At 41.5% G+C, this 20,873-nt stretch overlaps 1 long non-coding RNA gene across 1 annotated transcript; it reads left to right on the plus strand.

The window, feature by feature from the left end:
• Positions 1-1,210: 1,210 nt before the first annotated feature.
• Positions 1,211-3,579, plus strand: LOC132993460 (uncharacterized). The gene is made up of 3 exons (XR_009676474.1): positions 1,211-1,522; positions 1,654-1,764; positions 1,959-3,579. It is a non-coding gene; the product is annotated as an uncharacterized LOC132993460 (long non-coding RNA).
• The last annotated feature ends 17,294 nt before the right edge of the window (positions 3,580-20,873 follow it).

Below are 20,873 nucleotides of genomic sequence, written 5' to 3' on the forward strand. Positions count from 1 at the left end.
GTTAAAACGGTACCTTATAGAATAGATAGAAGCAGTAAATGGCCTAAGTCCTGTAGGCTATGAGCCCAGGACGAGGCGCCCAGTTTGAATGTTTTGTTCACAAGCTGCAAAGAACATTGCTCTACCTTTAAGTAGCGTTCATCAGGCTGAAAATTTGGAGCCATAGTAGGTCTCATTCACACTGGTTATGTAATTTAATGATCAATTTTCTATTATCTCAGCAATTTATTTGACAAGTATGTAGCTACAGCAACTTTAAACAACAATGTTGAGCCTCAGCTGGTCTAATTTAGGCTGGTTACCATAGGCACTGACCAATACTACAGTGTCATTGCCAAATTATTTCTTAATATTTTGCATTGGGATTGATAATAAGAATGAATTTATGGCAAGTTTCTGTCCAAAAATGGGAGTGTGGTTCTAAGTTACTCTTATTGTCTCAACATGTTTCGCAATTCATTTGATTAAGTTGATTGAATGCGTTGATTTTTCCACCGATGACAATGTGGAGTGCAGTTATTCTTATTCAAGCTGAATACCTTAATCAGTGATTTCATATTACAGTAATGTACAGTAACATCACTAAATTGTAAAAATTTGGGCAATGATTTTGGTAGGTGTGCAACTAAGTCAACTTTTTGTCCCACTTCATTTAGGCTGGGTTGCCTCTTTCAATGACCTTAGATTACAGTATTAGTGCCGAGTTGTCTCAAATATTTGCAATGAATTAACAAAGTATGAAGCTACTGTTTATCTGACTGTGACAATTGGCAGCCACAGACAGTCTGATTTATTGACAGGTTGCCTTCTTCAACAGTGCCACACTGTACCATTTAGCGGGTCGGTCTGAGACGACTCATTCAAACCCATCGTTCCCTAGAAAAACAGATTTCTTGTAAAGGCCGTTCCACCTCAGTAAATAGAGGGCACCCAGGGATGAATGGCGACTGCTCTCATGGGCCCCCACACAATACTGACTCCTACAATGCCTTTAGCTGGCACACAGATTTCAGTAATTAGACTGTGACTGTTGCTGGCAGGGGGCCAGGGTCAGAGCCACAGGAAGGGGGGGGGGGGGTACACGCATATACACACACACATGCACTCACTCAATCGCACACACGCACTGACTGCCCAAAGCTGCCCTGCCATGTTTGGCCTCATAAGCTACAACCCCTCCTCACTCTGTTCTCTTGTGTCGTGTTTTTATGGGTCTGAGTCAGGGTCCGGGGGTTTGTTGGGTTTGTTTACCGCTGGGTACTTTGGGTTTTTTTTAGAGGGGGGAGGGGTAATTACAATGGTGGGGAAAACAAACAGAGGATGGAGCGATATGAGACTTGGCTTGTGGTCACATGGGAGCTATTTATTCATTACTGGTCCAATGAGAACCTTTGTTTTCTTTGCTGTAGGATGTTTAGATGAGGAGGTGCAGACAACAAATATATGTGGATCGGTAAATCTGCTGATTCATAAGAAGGCAATGGAAAAAGTGGAAGTCTTCTTTTCTCATGATGCACTTAAAGTGAAGTATTGTTTCATTTTTGGATTCTTATCTCAACTTCTAAAAACAGATCAGCATGCACTGTACAGGAGTCTGTGGAGTTTGCTGCACTGCCTCTCCTCTGCATTTTGCTCTTTCTCTCTTTCTTTCAGATTACCCCCATGAACTCAGGCTGAACTGCCTGGCTCTGCAGAGGTTTTATGATCTAAGTATCATGGTCAGTCAACCCAAACCAGCGCTGGTTGGCAGAGTGGCGTCGAGTGGTAAGCAACACAAGACAAACTATCCTGATACGATCTCGAACTCTTGAACCTATCGCAAAGGCACAGCTAGAGAGCAGGCAATCAGTCTCACTTCATCTCTTTAAAACTCCAGGAACCTGTATGTCCATGTTGTTACAGTGATGTTTCAATGCAAACACATCGCTTCTCGTGATGGTTGTTTTTATGAGTTGTAGCGGTGAGAGTCTGGACATCGTCTTACCCGGTCCAGCCTGGTGTATCTCAGAGTTTTCCCCGGGGGGAAGTGCAGCGCGGATGGGGGGGGGGGGGGGAGGGGGAGGGGGAGGGAAGTTGGCAATCCCCCTCTCTCACGCACCCTCTGGATTAGAACATTGGAAATCACAAGTAGAGAGCCGGACAAAAATACCCTCAGTGACTACAACCCCCTCCTCCACCCTGTTTGACCCGGGGTCATCGGCTCGGCAGTGACCCCTGCTAACCCGCAGCTCCGCTCGCAGGGATCGACTTGTGGTGTCAGTGGAGTTGTTTACATATGGAGATGGTGCAGAAGAAAATGAAGAAGGAAAACACAGCAATTAATCAGAAAGGGAAATTAACTTAATAGGGAACACTGCAGGCATTGCAGTGCAATTTCAACTGGACAGTGTGCAGCGATTCATCTTTTGACAAACAACTCATGGCTTTCTTTTACAAATACGTCATACAATAAACAGGCATGGAAGTCAGATTTTGTCAAGCATTAATCACAGGTTTGCTTTCCAACAGTAACCTAATCTGACAATCCATTAAAAATTCAGCTTTTAATTTGTTTTCTGCAATGTCTTGTGTCCCTTGCTTATCAAATATCAATCTAGTAAAAGGGAATTTTCTGTATTTTTCTGAACCCCCTAATGCTTTTCCCTTTCAGATTATTTAACTTGCTTATTTGCAGCACAAGCCAAGTTAGTATTTGATGCACAAGCCCTCATGTAGCTCATGTTTGCCAGTGGCTGTATTAATTCAGTGTAATGCTGCAGCATTAGAATAATGAACGCTTCAGCAGCTGGGCCTCCCTTTTTCTCTGACTCTCTCTTTCTGTTTTTGTCCTCTCAACAGCTTCTCTCACGTGGTTCTCACACCCCAATACCTCACGCTTTCAATCACGCCCATGAGGTTTGCGTATGTCACAATGGCTTGCACCAATTCCCCAGAGTCTCCCTCTAGTCATTCTCATGTTGCTGCATGGAACAAGGAGGGTTTGTGTTTGAATTTAACGTGCTAATTAGCAAAGAGAATGCGCATTACTGTTTATTTTTGTTTATGTTGTACATGTGACCTTGTACAGTAGATGTTTATAATCAAGCATTTACACTTGAATTTGCTCTAATCTGTCTTAACTTTTCATGTGTGGTTCATGAACACACTGGTTTGTTTACATGTGACACATGGTTGGCTTTATCCACAGCAGTAAGCCTGTTTATTAAGAGTGCATGACTGCTTGGCAAAGTGTTGATGCCTGAGGACTGAACTCCTAAGAATTATCAATAAAGGGTTAATAACTTGACCTTTAGGGACTCTGGGTAAATCATGCTTGGAAACCCTCCACTCAGAGAGTGTCACTCATCTGCAGCTCAGATTTGCCCCCCTTCCCTTATTAACTTTCAGTCAACCTCCAGCTAACATCTATCCGACACCCCATCCCCCGAGTCATCCTCTTTATCAGCTGTAGAGCCACAAACACCCTCATACTGGTCGGTCCATAAATCGGCCTCAATCCCTCGATGCCCAAAGGCCTGTGAGGATGTGTCAACCAGAGTTCAGTCGCATACTTAAGCTGTGATGGTTTACTTATCAAAACATGAGGGCGGTGCAGTATTGGTACTTTCCAGTATGTTTGTCACCTGGAAGGATTGACAAAGCTCTGTGATTATGGATCTCCTTTTCAAATCAAAATACCGTACAGAGCTGATCTGTTAGCGCAGCATACAAGTCAGTCATAAAAAGTAGCATCATGAATCTCTAACAATTATTAAGTACATTTGCAACTCCGAGCCAAAGGGAAAGCAATAATTGCTATTTTGACCACCTCTTGAGGCCTTGAATTGGCATTTTGAGTAGAATTGATTTAAATCAAACTAGAAATAAAGACTTCATTCAAAATATTTTTTGGACCACAACATATATGTCAACCTCTAGATTTTTTGATTGATTGATTGAATTTATTTTCGTGTCATGCACACAGTGCCCAACCCTCATGGGCTTATAAGACACCAGAGAATTCAGTTGCAGTGGTTTACATTAACATATCATAGCATTACAAAGTTGCCAGCTCCTGTCACAGTTCAGTCTTAAACAACGTGTTCTGTCTTTTTTTCCCAGGATTTACAAACAAAATCTGCTATAACAAAGGTTCCTTTTGTAAAACACAACTCAAGTTTTTCACAATCGTCTAGCCAAAAGAAATCAACATAAATGGAAAACATTCTTTTAAAAAGAACATCCCTGATGTCAGCACACATCGGCAGTAAAACAAAAAGTGAATCTCGTTTTCAGTTTCTCCTAACTCACACAACAAACAAACTCGGTCTTCCTCTGGAGTGGCATTAAACCTGTCGGTCTCTACAGCTAAAGGCAATGTTCCTGGACGTAGCTGAGCGCAGAGGGATCTTTGTCTTTTGGTCAAATTAAACTTAGCATAGGCTTCTACACTGTAGCAATCCTTTATGAGACGATACATTCTTAGTTATGGTTTGCACCATATATCTACAGACCATTTCTCTTTGTACATTAGAAACATATTATTCTTTATGTCCTGAATATCACAAGTTAACTTATTTAGAAAAATTAAGCCTCTAGATACTGTTTAGAATTGAAGAGCAACAAGATCATTTTTTATCTATTTTATCTCATGATCACCACGGGTAACAACTTACCAATTCAACCAGGAATTTAGACTTTGCAACTGCGGAGTTAGGAGTGTTTTCCTGCCAGCCCCTATAGCGTATCCTCCGCGTGACGTCAGAATGAGCTGATGTGTGGACGCAGCAGGTGATACTAAGGAAAAACAGTGAAACCTGTCTGTATGGGCATAAAAGGAAATAGTTTCATGTTACAAATTGCAGGTGGGCTGGCATGTCACACATTTGGTGCAACATGCACAAGGACTCAAGGGTACCCAAACAAGACTTTCCTGAGCCTGTGAAATTGTGATGACACTGATATCCAGGATGATATACAGTCCGGAAAATGCATGTCGCTTTTGTTAAAATTACTGCAGCTTAGCCTGAAAGCATTGCAAAAACATTAGTAGAAAGTGGAACATACTACGTATCGATTCCAAAATCATTAACTAATGATGAGCATGGGGGGGGGGGGGGGGGGGGGAATCTGCTTCGTGTTTGTTTTCTCTTTGAGTCAATCACTGTCAACTTGAGCGGTGGATTAGGATAAGTGATGCTGTTGGTTTGGATTGCTAAGTATCCTGATTATCTCAAGCTGGCCTGATGCTCTTCTGATTGCACAAATAAAAGATAAGCAGATTAGATTGACTTGTGATGACAGCTCTGTACTTGAATTGACAGGCTTTTGATGGCCATTTCCAACTAAACGCCATCCACTGACCTTTCACCTAAAACCTTTTCTTCTTCATATTTAATCAGAGTTACTGCAAAATGCATTATGTTTGTTTCTCCTCCCCCCCCCCTCTCTGCCTTGCTCTTTCTTTCATTGTTATCCTTTGGTGAGTCCGACCCTGATCAACAGAGTTAAACTAAACAAGCTGATGTCTTCCTGGCTCGCTTTTACTGGATATAGAGGACGCCAGCAGAGGCTCCGGTCTGAGGTAATCGCACCACCGAGGTAATTGCACTCTGTAAAACACTAACTGGATGTTTATGTCCAGGCCCAGAGGGAAGTCATTAATGCCATCTTAATTAAAGGTAATAAAACCCTTTTTTGCCTTATGGGATGGAGTGACCTTGACTTGATCTCTTGCATGCTTTTTGGTTCATTTTAGAGACTTGTGTATTGGCCAAACATGTTAAACACAGGATTAAGTTTCACCCTCACTTTTGAATATTGAGCCTTCACTAAGACAAAAGGAGATTGGTTCTGTCAGCTCTGTGTGTTTCTGAAAGCTAAATAAGCTCATTCTGGCATAATTGTGCAATTTTTGTGTATTTATTTATGTTGGTTAATCTTTTATAAACTACTTTTACACACTCAAAAAGTGTGACACACTCTCTTGTCTTGACATTTTCATTTTAACATCTCTAAACTGCAAAGTGTTGAACAATGAATTATTCATCAACAGGTCCCCCGCTTCACAATTATTGGATAAATAACTCCAGGCAAAATGATTGTGGGAAATGATTAAGCTGGATGGCTATTTCAAATGAGTTGCTTCAGCAACAGAGGCAACAAAAACAGGCTGTCAGGGTTAGACCAACACAGTCATACAGTGACTGTAGCTCCGGTGGCTTGGAAAGAATAACACTGTGCCGGAGAAAGAGAGAGAGAGAGAAAAGGAGCATACACTGATATGAGTAATGGCAAACAGCTGCTCAGCCAGGACACTAAAAATACACACACACAGCACACACATGTGGGACAGGTGTGCATATATGTGTGTATTAGTCTGTAGAAAACTGTGCTGCAAGCTTCATTTCATAGAGGAAAAGATCACATTAAACAGAGGAGGAAATGCACTCATTAGCACCATGAAGTATGCATGAAAGATTGTGTAAAACATCATAAGGCTTCTAAGTGGAAGTTAAATAAGCGAGAACCTGTAATAATGACAAACGTATCAAAGTAGAAGTTCTTATTATAGAGAAAAGAGTTGAATCAGAATTTCACATTAATATTTATAATTCTATATCAGGCAGACATTCTATTAATTTGAACTACTTAGAAAACTTGCAGTTGCCAAACAATCTCCATTCAACCTTACATGTTTTGGAGTCTTTGCTATTGCACCAGATTCTGCATGTTTAGTAGGTGTGGGACCAGATTCTGCTATCTGACATGTTCTGCGTTTGATTTGTAGTCCCAGCAGTGTCATCCACTAGTATTTTAAATGGACTTGATTGAGCTTGAAGAGTCTCCTGTCTTCTCATTTTTAGACTCCTGAAGCACTTTTTATATGGTTCACCCATTCACACCACATTCATACACTTATGGCAGAGGTAAGTGTCCATCAGTATTAACTGATCCAACGCAGCAGGATCTTGCCCAAGGAAACTTTGAAATGTGACTGAAGGAGTTCGAACCCCTGACCTACCTGACTCTACCCATGAGCCACAGCCACCCCTGCATTTTAGCTCGAATTTACCCTACACAGGAAAACAGTCCAATAGAGAGCAAAGGGGGCAGGACGCAATACGCTGTATTGGAATCCAGGAACCCATCAGCTGTCATTTAATGTCTATTAAGCTTCAATGACTCTCTTTGCACAAATATCTGCTTTGAAGTGCAGCTAATAATCTCCTTTTAGATGATGTGTCTCAACAACAAATACATCATTGCTAATCAAGTTACTCATTTGACAATGGTAAACGGTAAATGGACCAGAGCTTGTATAGCGCTTTTCTAGTCTTCTGACTACTCAAAGCACTTTTACACCGCATGTCACACCCACCAATTCACACACTGATGGCAGAGGCTGCTATGTAAAGTGTCCATCAGAATTAGCTAGTCCCATTCATACACATGCATACGCCGCTGACAAAGCAGCGAGAGCAATTAGGGGTTTAGTGTCTTGCCCAAGGACCCGGCGGACATGTTGCTGCAGGAGCTGGGGATCGAACCCCCAACCTTCCGGTTGAGAGACCGATATGTTGCCGCCAACGGCAAAGTGAAGTCTTGGCTGGAACTCCTTTATCCCAAACCACACCGAAAACCCTTAAAAAAGGTAGTCCCAGAGGCATCAACCGATCAACCGATAGCCAATGGGCTCGGAATCTGTTGCAGCCTGGATAAACAGCAGTTGAAAAAACAATTCCGACTTGAGGTCAAGTTGCTCACTTTTTTTTCTCCAATATTTCAGAGAAGTATTAAAAGTGCTCACACGGTACATTCTTTGTTCCACAACAGTTGACTGAGTTTTATAAACTGAGGAAGACCTTGGTGAAAAGCTCCCCAACCAAAAAGTAAGTGAAGCTTGAAGGGACATAATTAAGACAATTGCTTTCTGTACAAGCTTAGATTAAAAGACACATGTTATTCCCTCATCATAAGGAAATTGTATAGCTACAGTATCTTGGGCATTTTTTGTGTGTATAGGTCCGTTTATCTTTTATTTGTTCCCCTACTCAAGAACACTTATGCTCAAATGTTCACGGATGACACGATCTATATTCCCTCCAAAAGTTTTACACTGTTCAACTCCTCTACAGGTGGCATTAATGCTCTATGAAGTATAGCTATTTGCCGCCATACATTGGTGTAAACATAGCAGACCTCTACAAGAACCAGCTCTGCCTGTTTAACAAGGAAGGAAATGCATTCAATAAGTTTGTTTAGCTTCAAGGACACACTACAATCCGTTGTGGTAAGGAACACTGAATGTAAGAAAACAACATTTAGTCTGCAAATCAGTCATAATGAGAGTGTTCATATTAAATGCAGAGGACAAAAGATACAGTATTCCCTTACAAAGTATAATATGGCAGAAAATGGAAATACAAGTACCTGAAAATGTTCTTATCTACAGCACTTGAGTTAATGCACCTATAGATACTCACTGCTGCTATTGTATTCCACAGCAGCACTTTATAGCCCAAAGACAATCACTTATAAACTATTAAAATCTCGCTGTCTGCAGTTTCATCTCTCTTTCTCTCTCTCTCGCTCTCTCTGCGGGAACCCGGTGGAAAGGTCCACAGTTCCAGTAACAGGATCTGGAGAGGTACGGGTCTGGACCCCAGGCAGCAAAAACAATCATCTGGCTCCTATTGGGAGTTAGGAGCCGGCCCTCCGCCAATAATAACAACTCTCTCATCAAGTGAGGAGAGAGCAAGAGCAGCAGAGAGCAGCGAGGGGGAGTAAAAGTGTTTATCTCTGCTGTGTTGTGTAGGTGGATATGGGCTTCTTTTTCTGCCAAGGCTTCACTTGTGGGATAGAATGTCAGAAGGACTCATCTGTGACCCAGTCAGACGGGTGACCTTTTGTTCTGTCATATGCACAAACACACACAGACAAACTGTGGAACAGTAAAAAAAAAAAAAAAAAAGCAACAGGAGGTACCTCTCACGACCCCTGCCACCATCGTCCACCACAAAAACACGCACACAACAGAAGTCATGCAAAAACAACAAGTCTTATCAAGGTCACAACTACTTCCCCTCAGAAACTTTAAGTATGCCCCCTCACTCACCATCATGAAGGCCATCTGTCTGTTTGGAAAATAGATGATAAAGCCAACACATGAAGCAGGCTGTACCAAGCCAGGGCTACACACACTTATTCTGCTCCATGGCTGCAGTGGGCTTAAAAAAGATTCCTCTTTTGTTGTTATCAAATCTAAACTTTTAGAAATTCACAAGTGGAAAAAACAAAAAAATAAACACAGATGTAAGCACGTAAAGAAATTTAGCCATATCCTGTTATAGTCTGCATCTCCTTCCCTAAATATAGTTTGTGTGTATGTGTGTTTGAGTCTTTGTGTGTTGGATTTGGGTCTAACTAAAGGGATTAGGGAGGCCTGTCTTAAATATTGTGTTTCCCCCTGAGGCCTTCTGGTGAGGACAGACCCCTGCTGGAGACTGACGCTCTGTCTGCATGAATCACAGTGTGGGCGTGTGTGTGTGTGTGTGTGTGTGTGTGTGTGTGTGTGTGTGTGTGTGTGTGTGTGTGTGTGTGTGTGTATGTGTGTGTATGATCTTGTGTGTTTATATATATCTGACTTTGTTTGTGCCTGCTTGCATGCTTTGCTGTCCATCTTATCCCGATTCCCCAGATTTTTCCACTCTCTCTCACATCATTATTTTCTGCCTGACAGCCATCCTCTCTGCCCAGAACATCAGCCAATGCTCCTGTTTGAAAAGACTTAGTGAGTGTCTACTACGCTGATGATATCTGGTCTTCAGTTCTGATAGGCTGAGTCACAGTGTTAACTGCTGTAAAACGCCCGACTAATACACCTGTGACCACAAAACAGCCACCCACTGTGGTGCTGATGTGTCTGTAAGGATCCAGTGTTCAGCTACTGTTCACTCTTAAACCAAAATTAAGATTATTTTACCTTAGTAGTTAGAAAAAGAGACAGCCTACTGGTTATTAAAATGACTTAAAAACCTGGAAATTAGTCAAGTGAACATACTGTGTTTTTAAATAGCTGCTGATGGGGTTAAAGTTGGAAAAATTGAATTTCAGCAGCACTTTCACATGTTGTTGAGTCCACTATCATGATGATAAAATTACATTTGTCACTCAATTAGTAGAACAACTAAGTGTACTAATGAAAGTATTGGACTTAAATTACCTGTGAGAAACTTTTGTTTGTGTAGATTTTGGCGTCCTCTTGGACAAAGCGATATATCTTATATCTTTGTTGATTTTGTAATTTTTACATGTAAGTAATATTTTCTGAAAAGGAGGATATGCTTTATCAAAACAGATAAAGAGGCCACACCCACACCAACAAGCTCTTTGATAGCAGGTGCAGTCAACATTTTAAACTCATCAAGGTCACTATAATAGACAGTAAAATATATTAATTTAAAAAAGGGTATTTTAAAGTTGTATAATTGTTCATACTATGTTACGATTTGTCACTGGTTAAATCAAATAAACGTACATGTCTCAATACAACACAGAAATCTAACAAAGAGCTGATTATATGATATGACAGGTCTAGATTACTTCAATGATCTAATCATGGGGGTTTTCTGTGCTGAGACTATCTTTATGGGAACTGCTTGATATCCAAATCTGTGCACAAACAGGAAAACAGTTTTTATTTTATTTTAAACAGGGCACTTTTATTGTCTATGTGTGCATGTGCCCATGTGTAAAAAACAATGTAATGAACTAATATGTTATAGCACAACAGTAACAGGGGACAATTCTGCACTTTCATCAAAATGACATTTCCAATGTACAACTTTGACAAATAATAGATTGTTTTTACAAAGTGTTGTACTTTTACATGAGTAATAGATCTCAATACTTTCTTCAACACTGTCACTCATTGAGCATAAAGACAACTCACCATAATAACTTCTAGAAACACTCTCTCTCCTGTCAACATGATAATTAACAGTAGACTGAATTGCAGTGGATTTTTAAATAAACATGAACCATGGATTTGACTCCACTTTGTGTCGCCTAATGGCACTTAGTAGTCTTGAATCATTGTAAAATACAACCTCTAATGGCTTTCTGCTGAAGAGTGGTTGAGAAATCCCGACAATGCTGGTGTTGACTCTATTATTATAGTGAGAGAAAGGCTGTGATGTTGGCCACTTGTGTGGATGTCAGGGTTTAAAAGTTCAGCTGTCAGATGGATAGCTGTTGAGCAGGGTGGTGCTGTGAAAAAAAACCTCTGTGGCCGAGTAACCTCCTGTTTGTGTGTGTACGTGCCAACATGTGCATGTCCTTTTTGCAGAGGCAAAAAAGTGCAACCCAGTTAACTTCACATCCTCAAGCAGCAGAAACTTAGATAGACTCTTATCTCCTGTTTGCATCTGCAGGGTTTGTGTAAGGGGGCTAAAGTCTGTGGTTAGTCCCGCCTTTCATCACATCGCAGTGTTTTTGCTGCACCGATCCACAGACCTGATGTTGACTTACAAGCTACAGTCTAGATGGCGAAGATAACTCTCTTATCATCACACTTCACTCTGCAGATGTTGTCTAATTAGTACAATTTACCATAATTCATGCTGAGTCATACAGTATTTTAAACTCTCTGCTTTACGACACACTCACTAATTAGTATGATCACCCAAATGTATTGCATTTGTAATTTTAAGGCATCATGAAATACAAGCTTTTGTCTTTTCACAGTAAATCAAGCAAAGTGTTGCAGGTTGTTTTTTTCTCTCCTTCATCCTCTGGACCTGCACAGTCTGCCTGGTCTATTTTCATTTTGCAGCGGTAGAGTGGCAGCCTCGACCCCACCTGACCCCCCCAGCTCAGCTTCTGCTGATGTCAGCGTCGTGCAGCAGATTGGAGCATGTAGTTTTCAAACAAAAGCCCCAATCCCTCCCCCCCCCCCCTCCCCTCCCCTGAGGGGCGCTCATTCACTCTGCTCCCTTAAAGGGGCCGTGCACTGATTCAACTAGTGTTTGCTCTCTTTTTTCTCTCTCAGACAATGCCACTGCTTCCCATCTCCACATCACATGGTTTTTGTCCTGAGCACTAACATCAAATAGTCATGGTGATAGTCACTTCTTGTTGCATGAGCCAGAATGATCTGGAGACAAAATACAACACAAGTGTCTGCAGGATATCCTGCCGTGCCCTTGCATGTCTGAATGAGCTCTCTGTGGAGGAGAAACAGACTGCATTATGAAACCTGCTCATAACTTGTCCTCTTTTCACCGTTGGTTCTCTCTCTCGCGGTTGGTCTCTCGCCCATCTGAGATATAACAATATACTCATGCACATCCATCAGGTTTATGGGCCTTTTCTTGATGCAACAGAGCAAGACTTGAGAAAACATTTGCTTGCATTTTTCTTGGTCAGGAGAGACACTCGTTTTTGTGCGCCTGAACATTTGTGGGTTTTGCCTGCTGCACTGTGGTCAGCCTAATTGTTGGAACAAATAAAACAGACGCACACGTGGTGATTCATAACAGATATCAACATGTCAGATTTTTGCAAAAAGAAAGTTGCATGGGAGAAGACAAGATCAGCCCAATAAACACTCACACAGACCCACACTGAAGTCATAGTGCTGGCATGTCCCCTGCACCTGACCCAACTTTATTGCCCCTGTGTGCCCCCTTTGGATGAGTGTGTGTGTGTGTGTGTGTGTGTGTGTGTGTGTGTGTTTGTGTGTGTGTGTGTGTGTGTGTGTGTGTGTGTGTGTGTGTGTGTGTGTGTGTGTGTGTGTGTGTGTGTGTGTGTGTGTGTGTGTGGAGGTTTTGTGTGAACAGCTGGGATGAAGACTGCAGGCTCCACAGCGCGGTCATCTAATATCTCCTGGCTGGCCCTGAGGTCCACAGTCCTGGGGAAACACCATCCATAAAGAGGCTCTTATCTGGACTTGGGGGCCCCTTTTACATCTTGCTGCTAATAAAACACCACAGAGACTCTTTGGCTGTATTCTAAATCCCAGCCATATTTTAGATAACAACCCTGGATCAAAAGAGTGAATCATGGAGGGGTTTCACATCTTAATCTCTCTGTTATTTGTTCGGTTCAACTCTCATTCATCCAAATTAAATTACATGTGATGAATCAGGTTTTAAACACATCTATGCTTCTCAAGAAACAAGGCCTCGATTCTAGCTTATAACCTTGACAGCATCACGGTTATTTTTTTCAACTGCAGAGTGAAGCACATCAAGCACATTAACCTCCACTAACATGCTGACCTTTGAAAATGCAATCTTACTATGACACAGATCTCTGCCAACCACATGGAAAGTCATTATCAAACACTGGCGCCACTGTCTGTGCAGCCACACAACACTGCTGACCGTCCCATCATGAGATTCCCATTAGGTTTTAATTAGAACTCCGGCTCAGTGCAGATGTATCTTAAAATAAGAGGAAAGCAGCACCACTGACAGAAGTTTAAAGGGACTCATTAAAGCTCATTTTTATACTATTTATATCGAGTCAATGCAATTGCATTCAGCATTCCGTCACTACATGGTACTTTAAAGTGTATCTGGAAGGGTACGCCTCTCCTGCAGTGTTCCCACGCGCACAGGATTAAAAATAACAACTATGCGTGAACACATTGGATTTGATGATCTAGACTCATTTTTGGCATTTCACGCACTGATCCTTTAACCTGATAGTTTCTTTCATTGCTGTGAACAGATAAACTATTTGCCTCTTCCTAGCTTGCTGTTTACGCTTGTCACCATTTGTCCCATCATTTTGGAGGGAACGCTGGAGGGTGCTCTGTAGTGATATTACACCACTTTGCAGTTTAACTTATGCTTAAGTGGTTTAGCTTGTCTTAAAATCGGTTTGTTTTGCTGTCACTGCACTCACTTTGTGTCATTTTTGACAATAAGACAAAAAAACATGTGGGCTTTTTGCCTTTAGTGAGAGGACAGCTGAAGAGAGACAGTACATGTGGGGAGGAGAGAGTGGGGTAGACAAGCATCAAAGGACTGAGGTCTGGAGTCGAACCTGAGGCCGGTGCTTTGAAGACTGTAGCGTCTTTATAGGGCCCATGTCATGAGAGTAAAATATACAGATACTATGAACTGCAGACAGATAAAAGAAGTAAGAAGAATAGCTGATGAGCGCCACATTTAGCAAACTGGACCACATATTTGAAATAATAAGATATACTTTATCAATCCGCAAGGGGAAATTAAATTTTACACTCTGTTGTTGAACATGCTACACACACATGCACCAACAGACATGGAGAGGTGTCAGAGTGACGGGGGCTGCCTATGGCGAGCGCTCCTGGGTTGGGGGTGGTGGGGTGTTCAGTGCTTTGCTCAAGTTGTGAGGAAGTGAACTGACACCTCGCCAGCTACCAAGCCAATATGTCCGCACCGGGACTTGATCCGACCACCCTCTGGTTACCAATCCAAGTCCCTACAGACTGAGCTACTGCTGCCCCAACTATAAGAGTTTCAGATAAAAATGAAAATGAGGGTAAATACTTTATTTATATATATTCTGGTAATACTGCATATCTGCCTGATGTTTTCATACACTGATTTTCATTTAAGTTTTGCCAAATAAACATAATTCTTGCTGTGTAAGTAGTGTGTTTGGACTGTTTCTGCTGCCTCCAAGCGTCCAAAGAAACTCTGTTATTGTGTGTTAAAAAAGAGGGATATCCAGATATGTTCTTACGTCAATGAAGTAAATGCTTTTTTGACTTCTGAGTTCCTCCACTGGAGGGTTTGGACCTGACCTCTGTATCAGTACAGATAAAGTAAGGGGGTAGAGACTTGACCTTGTGGTCTCAGACTTGTTTTTCTAGTCTCCAGGCCACTTCTTTGCCTCATATACAATACATAAGTCTTCATCTGTCTTGTCTGCCTTTCTTCCTCCTGGCATCTTTCCAGTGCCTCCAGCCATGTGAACAGTCACAGAAGATGACTCTGTCATCCAGACAAATCTCGGCAGAGGATGGCCGATTGTGCTGGATCCGAATGAGCTGCTTATAAAAGAGTTGTTTCCTTCTCACATTTCTTACAACTGCACCGTGTCCTATAATATTTTCACCACATAATATGAAGGAAATTTTAATGGATGCTCAGAAAGTTTCTGCTCAAAACTTCCCAAAACAGTTTCTTTTGTTGAACTGATAAAAGGGCAGTTCTGTTATGAAGGGTCTGTGCTCCAGGCACAAACCAGAGAAACATTACCCAACAATGTCCAAAAACACTAATGTTTCGTTGTGGGGCAAAGGAGCATTAAATGTCTTTCAAACCTGGATTGAGAAACTGTCTAACTCTAAACTATAATGGACATTTTGGTAATCTTTGCTTTTGTAATGCAAAAGTGGGTGACTTTATTGTTGTGTTAAGACATAGATGACAGAAAAATCTTGCAGCTGTGATGTTTAATTTCATCATGCTGCTCTTGAACAGCCTGTCACCGTCTGAACACAATTGACATCATAAGTCTCTAATATTGAGAGTCATTACACAAGGGGATATTAAATGGTCGAAGTGCTTACCACAAATTGACTCAGCACACAGAACACATACACTCACAAAAAGACACACACAAATATATACACACATATCTGTAATTAAATCTCCCAGCCCAGTACAGTGAACAGCCATACAGTGTTGTACATGTCCTGTCATGTTTCCTGACCTCAGCAGAGAGGGAGGCAGCTTAAGGCATGAATCCACACTTTGATAAGTTGTGTCTCTATCATGCTGCATCTGCTACAAACGGCTGCTCCAGGCAATAATGAGTGTGAGGGGAGAAATATAATAAAATCCCTCATTTCAACTACCTCTAATGAAAGGTACAAACACACACTTGTCTTGCAGAGTTATGTTTGACTGCAGTACAGCAGTTTGAAATAAGTTTGTGTGTTGGACTTTGTGTTGCCCTCTCCTGCAGCTCTAACACAATGTGCAACATAAAAGCGAGCCACTTCAGAGAGACTGTTGAGCTTTCAACTTCAACAAGCGCCTCCTGAGACCCCCACTCGCTGTCAGAGCGCCGCTCAGAACAAAGAACACCATCCACACGGCAGCCGCTGGAAAAGTCGGCTTGTACAGTATATGTGTGTGTGTGTTTTTTTTGTGTGTGTGTGTGTGTGTGTGTGTGTGTGTGTGTGTGTGTGTGTGTGTGTGTTGGATAGTTGGGAGGGCTTTCTGCATTCATGCATGGAGAGATTTCGTTTCATAAGGTTGCTGTTTATCCTTGTTTGGCTTACTTGACTGACATTGATTTGGGTCGCTGTGTTTGTGAAAGAATGCCATCACAGACAGCATGTCAGTCAAATAAATTGTATCAAACATGAGGCTTTTTTTTCACTTGGAATAGACTAGGTGTCTGTGGGTTTGCAACGATGCATAATTTTACAGAATAAATATAAACAAGCCTACTAATTTGAGTGTCCATCAGACACTTTCAATCTGAACTATTGAGAGCAAACATCATGAAAGACAAAAGAAAAAAATGAGCGAGTTTTGTGTGCAGGATGTGAAGACTAAAGTGCCCTTTTATTTGATTCCACATCAAACATTTTGCTCACTCTTTCATACGTTTACACTATGGACAGTAAGAAGACTAACAATGACTGTGGCAAATCTTGAAAGCAAAAATGCCTCAGATGACTACAAGCACACCTAACTAAACGCTGATCCATATTTGTCCCTTCTTTTATGTTGTCCTTGGCTTGGGCACTAACACGTCTTCAAAGGGAGAAGATGACCTCCCTCCATCTAACACACCCACCTACCCATACACCCAGACACACTCTACACCCCTAGCCAACACACTTTGGTTTTTTAAATCTCCTTGAAGATGGACACATCAAAGACGTGAATTGGCAGGAGTGACCTGGTCTGACCACTATGACTGGGAACTTTAAACAAGCAGCACTGCGAGGTATGACTCTGCAGGTCACCTGTCTTACCACAGCCTCAGGGAGAGAGAGAGAGAGAGAGAGAGAGGGGTGGGGGGGGGAGTAGGAGGGCAGAAAGTGGGGCTTTTTTTTCTACCTCTCAAACACCTGCAGTGCTGCAATTTCCTTCACACTCCTCAGGTTCCTGTTCTCTTGTCTCTTTTCGACATGTAGCCTTCTTCTCACCCCCCCCCCCCCCCCCCCATCCTTCTCCCCTTGCCTCATCTGGGCAGCATTAGGAGGGCGGCTGACACGCACAGCTCTGATTTGCGAGGAGCAATGAGGAGACTTGTTAAGTGTGCCAGTGGAAAATTCTACCCTCAACCTAAAACAGCAAGCCCCGAAGCCAGGCCACAACAATACTGCCACCTGGCTCAGCTGGGTTTGGAATCGAGGGGGGGGGGGGGGGGGGGGGGTCCCACAAGAATGATAAGAAAAGTCATACAGAAAGAGATGAAAACAGGAGTCTATTCCTTCAACACACAGTGCAGTGAGCTGACAGGAGGTGGGTCCTGACTTGTCACTCAGGTTGATGCATTAATCTGTTGACAAGCTCAGCTGCTCCCACAGCTCAAGCCTTCCCAGAGAGCCTCCGTTCAGAGCAAATTGGCCGTCCGCTCCACTCAGGAGCTGCCTGACTCAGATCTATGGGCTTAGCTGTTACCTGAGGCGAGTCAAGGCCAAGAGGCTGCCTCCCTCCTTGCCTGCTTTCCTAAATTATAGCTTGCCTGAATCACAAGCCCTCAGGCCATGTGTGTAGAAATGCAGCAGCCTATTCTTTGCTTTGCACATAAACACGAGGTATCGACACAGAGATTTGGTCCACTTATCTTTAAAACTGAGCGTTCAAGTCCAGTAGCTCCAGTAGCCTGAAACATCTTCCTCCCAGAAAGAGCTGCGCTGTAATTATCCTGTGAAATGGCTGCTATCTCTAAATGCCCTTATTCCTTTAGGAAGAAGCCTGAGGCATTCCCACAAGCTACACACTATACTTACAGTACGACTACAACAATGTGACAGTTAGGCAGTATATAGCCGATAATAATCATATACAGTCGAGTAAGTCACCAGTTGTACAATTTAACTCTAGAGAAGAAAAAAGTATACTTGTCTTGCTTTTATTTTTATAATGCCTTCTAGTTTTATATTTTAATAAACAAAGGCTTTTATTTTGAAGGAACTCAGATAAGAAAAGGCTTCCAGCGACCACTAAAGTAACACGAGTGAGGAAAACACGGCCGAAAGAAAGGTAAACAAGTTCAATGTTTCATGTTTCAGTATCCGCCGAAGCTTAGTTTCTTTAGTATACTGTAATATTTAAGTATGGTTTGTTTTTGACTTAGTTTTGAACTAAAATAACTCCCGCTACTTTGCAGCGTTAAGATAGTTTTACTCCAACTAAAATGTTTTGCTATTTTTCTGTGTTCAGTAATCAGCTCTTAAATTGGTTTTGGGATTTTCAATCATTCTTGAAGTTGTCAGTTTAAGTTTTACAATCTTTCCGTGAGATATGTTTCTTCTCAAACTTGATCGTCACTCTTTTGTTAACATTTGAGCATCAATTGGTGCAAAGACATTACATAGGGCGCAAAAGACACCATTTGTTTGACTTAATTCTGGGGAAAGAACTCTCATGTCAACAAATACATTTATGTAAATTTGATTTCTGCTCTTAATATTTTTATAATTTTACATCCATCACAGATTATAATCTAATGTAGGCTACAACCTTTAGTGCAAAAAAAAAAGAGTCAAGAACAGGTTAGATGAATTAGTCATACACGTAATTGATTGTAACCCAGTAAATGTTTTTATTAGTGTTAGTGCCCCACACCTCTTTTTTTTGAATTCCCATAGTAAACATTAACGGAATTTAACTGGAATCAAATCTAAACATCATTCCAAAGAAGGACAAAATGATCTGTTATGTTGACGTTTGTATATATTAGGTGAATTATTTCAGAATGTAAACCAATGCAAACAGGTCCCTGACTCTAAGATATACATTTGTTTTAAAGCTAGAAATCATCCCCCCCCTCCCCCCCCCCCCAAAAAAATTGGATGTATCATAAAATAAGAAACTGCCGTTAAGATGATGAAGGGAATTAAACTGCATCGTTTATCACACCTCAGCACATCCACCTGTCGCATACACTTTGTTCAGAAACTCTTTGAAAGGCCTCACTGCCGACCTCTTCTTTACAAGGCTCTCAGTGTGATTTGTAAATTTAAGCATGGAGGTTCACTGAAGTGTTTCCATTTTTCTAATTTCATCCTTGTCTTGCGACCACCGTACATTTAATGTCCATGTATTCAGATAATGTGATGAGTTCAGAAGGAGACTGTGGTTAGAGAGAGATGTCACAGACAGAGACTGAATGAGTGTGTGTACAGTCACTACTTCTCGAGTGGTCTTTGATGTCGGTCGAGTAGTGCCCACATGTCCAGCCCTTCTCTGCCAGGAAATTACAACTCCGTCCCCCTGGAGCCCCGCTGACTGCAGGGAGAATCGCTGTCTGTTTGATGTTGTAAAGAGGGATCTCCAAAGCAATTTAGCCTTTCATCTCTTTTCTTGTCTTTTGTCTGTGATTCACCCAGGCTCTGGGAAAGTTAACAACATTTTCACAAGTCAAAAGTCAAATTTAGCTGCTACAGTTTCAGAGACAAAGAGATAAATACAACAATAAAAAGAAGGATATGGAGTATGCTTATCATTGTCACTGTAATCATCATCTGCTGGCATATATACGGTTCCTCAGAGTATAGCCACATGTTCTCACCTTTGCAGCCCAATGTTCTGACATTTGTCTAATTATTTTATCACAATTTCGTAATTTTCCATTTTATTCTCATCAAGTTAATGTTTTTACTATCAGAAGTTTTGATGTTAATCATTTTTAATATTAAAGGTGCGCTACGGAGTTTTGGTAGAGAAATGTGAAAGTTGGAGAAATGAACAGATTCTGTGGTATATGTTTATAACTCCATACACAAACTGTCCTCAGAGGAAAATTTGGTCCCTGTATCACTGTTTGAAGATAAAATGATACACGAGAAGTTATGTTGGTGGGCCCGCAACAGTGAAACCGTAACTCTCCTGGTAGCTTCTTAGCTCCAAACTGTCTCAGAGGCACCCAGTTCTTCCTTTGAATTTAGTCAGAAAATATAGCATAGAATTGTTTCACTTCTCCAACTTTCAAATTCCACTACCAAATCTCCATAGTGCACCTTTAACAATATATCAAAGACTTATGTCATGTGAAAGCGGCTGCTATAGTGACAGTGCGTTTCTCCAGCAGTTTAGCATCTGTTAGAAAGTTTTTTTGGTTTAGTGTACCACAATGTCATTTATTAATATTATCTTTATAGTCTTTTGTCTTTAATCATTCTAATTATTTTGGATGTGAACCCAAGAACAACTTGGCTCCAACTGCTTTTAATGAACAACTTGTTGTTACTGCTAATATCAAACATGTGATGTCGTTCAAGCCCCATAAAAGCTTCTAAGTTGAATTAGTTACTGTTATTGAGATCTATCATGTTCTGTATGTATATGGCTGACACTGTAACTTATGGCTGTAAGTGTTCTGCTGTCAAAATTATTAACTGACCGTGTTGACCTTGAGGTAGCCAATAACTTCAAAATGCAACACTCCCTTTTTTCTCCTTCACCCTTCTGACAAGTGCAGCTCTCTTTCCCTCACGATCCAACATCTGTCTTCTCTCCATTGTGGAGGGGGCTTGGCACAGCTTCGCTCTGGATCGGGTTTAGTTTCAGATTTTATACCCAAACCAAAAAAAGAAACTGGCTTCTCAGGATTCATAAGCCTTCGTTGATGGGTTCATGCAGGCACAAACAGCTGTTTTCTGTTGCCCTCCACTTGCTCTGAGTTTTATTAATGAGCTCTTGGTT

The sequence above is a fragment of the Labrus mixtus genome, chromosome 18 (genome assembly GCF_963584025.1).
Source record: "Labrus mixtus chromosome 18, fLabMix1.1, whole genome shotgun sequence".
NCBI lineage: Eukaryota > Metazoa > Chordata > Actinopteri > Labriformes > Labridae > Labrus > Labrus mixtus.